Source organism: Crassostrea angulata, chromosome 2, assembly GCF_025612915.1.
Source record: "Crassostrea angulata isolate pt1a10 chromosome 2, ASM2561291v2, whole genome shotgun sequence".
NCBI classification, from domain to species: Eukaryota; Metazoa; Mollusca; class Bivalvia; order Ostreida; family Ostreidae; genus Magallana; species Magallana angulata.
The window spans coordinates 40,360,485-40,370,568 of record NC_069112.1 but is presented as its reverse complement, the minus strand read 5'-3'; the positions used below and the strand labels follow the sequence as shown (position 1 = coordinate 40,370,568).

At 31.8% G+C, this 10,084-nt stretch overlaps 1 long non-coding RNA gene across 2 annotated transcripts; it reads left to right on the top strand.

Annotated features, from left to right (window-relative positions):
* The first annotated feature begins 678 nt into the window (after positions 1–678).
* On the top strand, positions 679–3,700 carry LOC128170870 (uncharacterized). Of its 2 annotated transcripts, none has more exons than XR_008241931.1 (3): positions 679–804; positions 2,009–2,292; positions 3,009–3,700. It is a non-coding gene; the product is annotated as an uncharacterized LOC128170870 (long non-coding RNA). The 2 variants fall into 2 exon arrangements; XR_008241930.1 differs by lacking the exon at positions 679–804 and adding an exon at positions 876–1,030.
* Positions 3,701–10,084: the final 6,384 nt, after the last annotated feature.

Below are 10,084 nucleotides of genomic sequence, written 5' to 3'. Positions count from 1 at the left end.
CCACATGCGCAAATCTAAGGACGGGAGCTGGGGTTGGTTTTCTAAATGTCTTCCCAAAATAACTTAAATTTAAGTGCATAGATAAAAGGCTAAAGAAAAGGAAACAAGAACCAAGATTCACGTAGGATTGTTTTTGAAGGGGGGGGGGGGGGGGGGGGCAGACTCATCGGAAATATAGAAAAAGAAAAAAAAAAAAAAAAAAACCCAATTTTGTTACATTCAAAACGGTTTGGATGGGGGAGGGGTCATCTCCATGATTATTCGCTTTTTATACATACATTTAAGAAAACTTTTCGGCAAAAAAAGTGAGGAGAGGGGTGGAGCCCCCCCCCCCCCCCTCCAAGTGCCCAAAGCTTATGCTACTAAATAAATTGCCTTTTTAGGCGGAAGCGCCTATTGCAATTCCTTTCATGACCTTCTACGTCATAGGTCAAATTCCTGCCCTTTTTCATGGTAAACTATCGGATGTTATTTAAACTAAGGGCACACAACTCTATACCCCCCCCCCCCCACTGTTCCACCCCCGTTTAAACATCGTTTCTGATAATAGAACTGAGGTATGTCTCTAAATTCTTACTTCATCGCTTTTAATTATCCATTGAAACTGCCTATAGCAAAGATAGCAAGTGGCAGATTTACGTTTTTGATAGTACAGGAACGAACGATAACTCTTGCGATGGTATGCGACATAAACAAGGGATAAGCACGGAGTCTGATGCCTGTAGATGAAATTCCGAGGGAAAAATAGTTCAATTTGAAATTGCGTGTTTATGAGTACAGAAGGAAAAATTGATAGGGAAACAGGTAATGAATGCCTTTTATAAAAAAAAAACAAAAAAAACAAGGGTTGTATAAATCTATTTAAAAAGATTATTAGAATGATACAATGCTTATAAATTATTTGTAAACATACCAACGTTTCGCGTAGTAATCTCAGACAATACTGCATAACGTTATGCAGTGTAAAAATTTTTGTCAACAAACGCACGTTGAGAACAACCAGTGACTGTCCATCTTCGACATACGTAAGGTAAGTTAGGTAATTAATGTGTTATTTCTCATTGTATAAACGTTTGCCTCATCATTTTAGATTTTCATGTTACAATAATCTTGATCGAGGAGCTGGTACATTCTTAATCCCCGCTTGTATATTGTGACGTGCGGAGGAGACATGTCACAATGTAAAAGCGGGGGTTAGAATCAGAGAAATCTCTGATAAGTACATAAATTTTATGAAAGAATTTATATTGTTTGTGTTAGGCATTCATCGATAATTCTGAAACGTCGGTCTTTTGTTATGAATACTGTACAAGACGAGGCCTACAGGATATCTTTAAAGATTAAAATTTAGCACAATGGAATCGAATATAAAGGAAGATAACATTTCCTTTTTTTAAACCTTTAATATTTTGTGACATCTTTGCAGATCTATATGTTCATATGGTGATTTTATAATATGTTACGAACTGCGCTGTATGATATAGGGTTCATTCATTTTGCTTATAAAAAATTACTATATTCAGCTTGGTTTAAAAAATGACTCATGAATAATGCAAATGAATTTTCTCTAAAAATATCTCAAATATAGCTTTTAAGTATCATACAAGATACAATTCATGGTTGATATAATGAATATTTCAGATAGGCTATTGCAAAGATATTTAATTGAACATTTAAAAAAAAATTAATATGATTTATCCTTTAACCTACTGTATTTACTTGTATCTCATAATTACCTTATCATTACTCTATAATGAGAGTGACTAAAATTTCCTATGGAAATTTCTCTACATCATAATTTATATGATAATTTTGATGACTGCATCTTTTGTTTTTAAATTTTAAAATTTCCAATTCATGAGAACTTGGACTATATACCGGTATATCTTTGATCCACCATGTTCATGATTAATTGCAATTCCAAAAAGGCTCAATTATATACCTGACAATGATTATAGATACTAACCTTACATATATCTATTTGTTCTATATGTATATGTTCTTTCAGATGAATGTCAAGAAACTGATTAACATTAACTGACAAGAGGAGACAATGAGAGCCCAACATCATTCTTCATCTCTGGTGAAGGGGAGAGTTGGTAAATTTGTGTGCACGGCTAAATTTAAGCAAAATAAAGAAAAAGACGGATGCTATAAAAATGCAGTGTTGGCTTCCCAGTTCAGCACTTTTAAAGAGGGACAAACATTGCACGTTTGCAACTTCTAAATGGAAGCAGGGCATCTGAAATATGCTGGAATCCTCATCTTAATGGCCTTAACGCCATTTTCAAGGTTAGTAAATACAACTAAATTTAAATACGATATTCCCCGTGGTTTTCTTGTTTAAGTATGAACTAATTATACCCATGCTCGGAAGGAGAGGGGGTATATTATTTTACCCTTGTATGTCTGTTTGTCTATATCACAAATTTTGTCAAAGATATCTCAGCAACAATCGCAGATGCTTGAAATTTTAACTCAGTCTTTGTTAAGGCATGCCATTCGGTAGGATTCATTTTTCAAAATATTTGATGTCAACTTCCCATTACATGTAGTGTTAACTATGCTTTTTTGTATACACATCAGAGCAGGGGTATCACTAGTTAGCATTGACTCACATATATCTTGTTGTCATATCTTTAATAATATAGTAAATATTCTTGTACTAAATGCAATTTAAAACTGAAGAATTTTGGAGAAAAAACATTAAACTTTCATTTACAGTTCACTCACTTTATTTTCCATTACTTGTATGTAACATACCAAAATAACCTTACAATTATTGATAATTCATATTGTGTGATCTTCTTATATATCTCATCCTTTATTTGCAAAATACATGTCTACTTTTGAAAATAAATTATTTAAGGTAAAACACATATAAATTCAAAATATTTTATAGATTAATTTTTTTAAATCCATATTTTCTTTATTGGAGGTCAAGTATATTGTAATGAAATATTGCTTGATAACATATCCATTATTCATTTTTCATCAACACATTTTAGAATATCCTGCTGAAAAAGACAGTTTTCATTGGTATAATGGATGCAAGACAACACTAGTGAATTGAAATTGCTGTTCCACAAATGGCACACTCCAGGATTACACGCTTTCCAAAAACACCATTACAGCATGCAGCCATAAAGGGATTCTTTGAAAGTCTATGTTCTGTAATGGTGGAAGTTCTCTTGAAGATTCCATTAGTATTAAAATAAAAACTTAAAAGTTAAAAGTTCAAATGTCTTCAATACTAGAGACCTGTGATTTGACAGTACAACATGGAGCAATTGTAAAGGACACATAATTCGTACATTATTGAATATCAATATATAGTTATCCATAAATTACTGGGCTTTTACATTGTATTTTAATTCTCAACATTTGCATATATGTTTAATCTTTGTAAAATATGTTTGGTATACAGTACAGTAAGTAAATACATTCTTTCTAAGTTTTAAACATTTGTCAACAATATATATGAACTGCAATCTGTGGATCAATTAGAGGTCTGCAATTCTCCACAAATAAAATGACTTTGAAATCACCCTGTTACTGTTAAACTTGAGAATATATTAAGAAAACATCTAAAAATCTTTGTTAAATACCTTTTTTTACAATACATTGTCCAGATATTTTGTGTATTATTCTATGAAGCTGATTTCTCAATGGCTATTGCTTCTCAGGTAAGCAAAGTGACACACATACTACTTCTGTAAAATACTGTAATCAAGTGATGTACAAATATAACTTCTGCATTTTTGTGAAACATTATTGTTAAGAATAAAATACTAGTTTCAGAAGTTCAGTTTACTAAATTCTAATACTATAATATTCTTTCATCATTTTGATGTCAAAGTGAACATTTTTAATAAATCGGCATAAGAAATGAAAATGTATATCAGTAATTTCAGCTTGCATATAAGTATCAACTGTTATACAAATGTACTTCACCAAATAAATGTTTTGATGTTTAAATTGCTCTTCCCATCGAATCTTTATTTAAGGCATGATCAAGACTAATCTGGTGCAGTAACAGAGTATTTCCACATTTACTACATGTATATACCTTAATTGACATATTAGAATAGTGTTTTATGTTCTCAAACTAATTCTTAAAAAGAAAAAAGTTATAATAACACTATGACATTGACAACTTGCAATCATGCTTCCGCCTATCAGTACTTTCAGTACTTTGATTTTATCCACCCCTGCTTATTAAATATGCTATTTATTATTGTTATAAAGTGTGTCAGACTCGATCAATATAAAGTTATCTTGCTTATAAGAGTATCCTACCATAAAGTCAGTATATTTTTTCATCAGATTAAGATACACATTTTTTAAAGGTACACTTAACCTCATATTTGTCAAGATTTTTATAAATGATTGAATAAAATTGTCATCAAAATTAGTGCACATGATATCAAATGAGTACAAAATAAAGAGATATTTTTATTGAAAAACAAAATCTTAAAAATCACAATTGGTAATATCTTCAAAGGGCTTTACTTTTGTTTTTAATAATGCCATTCAAAATACAAAGAAATGATGATGAACACTTTCTTATCCATCAGGTTTATGCACTATCAGATGAATTTCTTTTTATTAAATAGTCTGTAACACATGGAATTTGTGGGTAAAGATGACAGGGTAACCTCCAGAGTTGAAACCGTAACAATCAACTCGCAAACCCATGTCGCCAGGTGGTAGCCAAAGTCCATGTTAGGCTGAAATTAAAATTTTAAAAAATCAATTAGCTGTGTGAACAAAAGCATAGCAAATACATGAATATTTGTTGAAAAAAACTACATTGACCAAGCAGTGTAATAAATATGACAACATGTACCGATCGGGGGGGGGGGGGGGGGGGGGGGGGGGTTCAGGGAGTCTCGACAACCCTGGGAAATGACAATTGATTAAATTAATATTATAGTAAAATTATCGCAAAAATGCCTCGGACTCCTCCCCCCCCCCCCCCCGGAAAACACAAATACCCTTTGGACCCCCCCCCCCGCCCCCTGGAATTTTTTTTGGGGGGATCCGCGGATGTGACAAGACGGCAGTACAAAAAACAAATTTGCATATCAGATACTGGTAACGTAACACAATGAGAACTTGTAGCCCAGTTTATTGATTGAGATCACATGGAAGCTTATGTATGTTTGCCTAAGACAAACCCAATAGTTGATTAACAGATTTACGATTTGAAGTAATTGGTTCTTAATAAGACCGCCTATTACAATTTGTGTCGTAATATAAGATGAAATGTTATGTAAGAACCCGTCTTTATTTCAAACGTTAATGGTAAGATGAAAACAAAATGCGTTCGAATGATAAACAAAATACAAACATAAGAGTGCACCACAAGTCAAGAACTGTACAAAAACAACGAGACAGAAACTGCTTAAAATTCAAGCAGGCATTAAACAAATAGCACAGAATATATGAAAGTAAGTATTGTTCATTTCTTTGCTCATGGCTATCGTAGCTCGCTTGGTCATCAAGCAAATCAAGTCTTTGATACTGATGGACAATTTTATTCACTATTGTTTCTTCAACGTAAGATCTGTGAACAATAGACAATTTATTAGTGATTACACAACACCGCACATGAGTTTTATTCACAAATCAATGTCAATAAATTATTAAAACCATCATTGGTAGCAATAAGAAAATATTATATTGGTATTTCACAGAAACATGTAAACAAACCTGGTGCTCTACCTTACTTTACCATACAAAAGGGAATAACTCTAGGTTTCTAATGGCACAAAATTACAAGCGTGCAACAAATAATTTAACTTACAATAATTAAGGAAGAGAAAAAAAAAATTTGATCAAAATTTAGTATTGAAATATTTAATACAAAATACTAACGGGTCAATCATTATCAATGACAGAGTAACGTTGCACTACATACCGGTCAACATTGCGCCATGTATAAAATTCATCCTAGAAATACTTGTACATAAATACTCCGAATACAGAATCAATCATCGTTATGTTTAAAAGTATGTGCGTGATGGGTTTTCATACGTACTCGAATGGGTTTCGGGTCACGTGGTCAGGTAATATAAATAGTAGGACCATGCGGTGGCGTGGCACTTTAAGCTCGCTCGCTAGTAGTAGTAGTTAAAATGGCTGCAGATGATATGGAAAGTGTTGATTTTTGGCTGACAGATGGTTGTTTAATATATGTTTTAGTGTATAAAAAAAATAACGCTAGCGAGCAGCGTACCTATGTAGTACTTGTTGGTTTTATTCATTTAGCACCTAATTGTTTTATATTCGGACGAACGTAGTGAGGGAGAATATAACTACATTAAATATATGAATATAAACAAGATCAAGGACGTTAACGTTACAGTAGGTATAAATACATATGCAAATAATAGTAAAAATAACTTGGTCTCCTGACCAAATGGCTAAGCATTACAGTGTTCGTTTATCCTTCTCGTAAAATCATGTGCACAGAGATGCTGGGCGGAAGTTAGATTATACACAGTTACCGGACCAAAAAACTGATAAATTGACTCTCCGGAATTAATTACGTAAAATCATACAAACATGCAGAAGACAAAATTGTAATTAAAGGCTTTCTTTAGCATTTGAAGTTATGAAGAAATTAAAACATTAACACTCCCACCACAATAAGCATGATTTTCAAACAGTAGTACCGTCAAAAAGGGGGTCAACTTACAACGTTTCTTAGTTTACATATAAACTATAAATACAACTTCATGTTTAACACAGACAGTAGTTGTTAGATTAGTTAGATATGTGGTGACCAAGTGAGTATTGGTTTTTTCTATTATAGGCTCAAATAAGCCGGTGTAATGAAGAATAATGACCCCCGTAGAATAATGACCCTTCCCCCCCCCCCCCCCCCCCCCGGTCATTATTCTACGCAGAAAAATGACTCTTTTGCCTGAATACATGTAAGTGTAATTTTCATAAAAATGAGCACACTCCACATGAAGAAAAGTGACCCCTGTAGAATAATGACCCCCTTGTAGATTTAAGTTTTTTAGTATATTTTTTAGTATTTGTGAAATAGTCTTTACACTATTTTTACTGCTGCAGTTTACAGAAAGCAACAGAAATTATAATTCATATTCAAATAAACTTAAAGTGAAAGAAGGGACATAGCTTAGAAAATAAAAATCCTACCGTTATAACAAGATATTGACGTATTGCATCAGGGTATGGTTGTCACCTTAACAATTACATTTACATATATCTGTGGTGTTCCGATAGGACCACTTCGATCTAAGGGCGAAGATACGAAGTTGCAAAGGCGATAGTGCGAAGGCGAAGGAGCTAAAGTGCGAAGATGCGACGACGAAGCGCGAAGATGTGATGTGTAAAGTGAGAAGGCGCGATACTACTATCGCTCCTTCCCAACTTCGCACTCTGCCCTTCGCAACTTCGCACTTTCGCCTTTTTTGATTGCATTCAGCAAGTCTCGGTCGATTACATAGAATTTAATGCAGACACCGTACACGCCAAGGCCATCGCACTTACTATGAATGTTTATAAATATTTTAATGTGTACATGTGACATATATGTTTACCAGTGCTAGCTATGCTTTATCATTATCTACTCCACACAAAATTTAATATCCACAATGATGTGTACATATGCACTTCGAGACTCCTGTCACTTACCAGCCGTCTGTTTACCGTGGACCAAACACAGTGACATTCTAATTTCATTTTGCGACACTCCTTGCTCATGCATGGATCTAGAGGGGGAGAGGGGGTCGGTCCCCCCGGAAAATTCAATATTAATAATTTCACGCAGTAAAAGGGGAGAGGGGGTCCGGACCCTATCCCCCTGGATAATTCAATTTTATTAATTTTATAAAAATAAAATTTCCAAAGTATGCCTCAGAACCCTTAAACGATAGAGAGCTCCGCAATTATAAAACATAGGTAATCACAGATTACAAAGCTCACCGAGACGAGGTATCACCTTTATGAGGCATCAGCTTTATGAAACCACCTTTATTATATTATATGAAAACCATCCTTTATGATCTTGGATATTCATGGATTCTGTTTTGACACATAATCGTATATCATCTGTTAAAAAATTGTATGATAATTATATGATCATATGTAAATCAATGCAATAATATAAAATTAAAAATTGCATCCCATCATACTTACAATATATATCATATAATACCATAAAATATCGTACAAAAATTGTGAGATATGATATTGTAACGTATGATATGACATTGTAGTGTCTTATACATTATTGTAATTGATCAAACAATACAATATCATAAAACATAATTCAATATAGTATTAAATAAAACAATATCATATTGTAATAATACATCATAACATTGAAACATGTGTTATTATATTGTATAACATAGTATGATATTGTATTGTATGATACTGTATTATATTTGTTAAATAATATGATATTGTATTATATAATACAATATAATATGAACATTGATACAATATCATGGGATAAAATAAACTATTATATAATACAATTATATTATACATATTGTATCATATGACACAATAATATATATAACAACATCATAAAATACAATTTCATGTGATATGATAATATATTATATAAACCAATATCATATTATACAATATCGTATGAAACGATATTTTATAATATTACAGTATCATATATACAATTTCATTTGATATAATTCTATATTACAGAAACCAATATCATATTATAGAAAAATGTATGAAACCATATCATAGAATATACAATTTTTTATCATAAAATGCAATATTAAATATTGCAATATCATATGTAATAGTATCATGTGATTAAATAATTAATTAATAATACAATATAATATTATACATAATTGTATCATAATATACAATACTATACAGAAAAATATCATGATACAATATCATATCATAAAATATAAAAAAAATGATACAATATTATATCGTATCATATAACGTTTTACAATATAACTTATGGAATTATATAGTATCCTATTAAACAATAGTTTTTCATATCATACAATACTATATCATAGGAATCATGTTATATCATTTAACAACAACCACATCTATCGATCAACCAGGTTTGAGTAAGGTAGGAGATTTCTTTACATTACATTTACATATACTAGCGTTGTAGCAATAATTACCTTTTTTACATAAGCTAGATATTGACAAAGTTTGATTGAGTTGACTTTAGCAATTATTGTTAAGTGCGACTATACAATGTACAATTGCTATCTGTAAACATAACATGCCTTCCACTGTTTGAAAACAATGATGCATTAAGGCAAGCTATAGCTATCTCATTCTCAATATAAACCCATATTCCGATTATAGTCAGTGAAAGTTGCAAAATGATTAACAAAAAATAATAATTTTTTTTTCTGGCAAATACATGAAGATGTGGCATTCTTTTCAGCTTAGCCTGTTAACGGCACATTTTTTTTTAGATTTAAAGGTTAATTTTTCAGTTTGTTTATACAAACAACTTATTCATACTATGTACAAAGGAATATGCGTTATTCGCCAAAGCTTGACTCAGTATATGTAAATATGCAAATTAAAAGACTTTGTCAACTCACTTTATGGAAACGCATCAAATTATGGTCGCTGCTTTTCATTATTTGTTGATCGTTGATATTAAACTCGTTTGGTATACTTGCATTGTCTTAAGATGCACTTAAGTTCAAGATCTTGTAAATGAAAGGTGACATAAAAATTCTTTTAATGATGCTTCATAATACTATCATTTTTTCATAGGGTGTACCGGTGCTTTTTTTGTAAACACAATGAAAAATCATGTTCTAAATAATCATGTTCTATGAAATATGAAGGATAAAAGTCAGATATCTCGGAGTGTTGTCCATTTTGGACTAATAAGATATATATAGAATGCATACAGTCTCTCCAAAAACGGCATTAAACAAGCTCTTGACCTCCTCTAAAAATGATGTCAAATTAAATAAGGTAACGGGATTACTTTTCCCGTGATTAAATATAGAATGTCAAAATATTTTTTTTTCTACATAATTCAATAAAATCCGTTTTAAAACAGAAATAGATTCATCAGATGAAT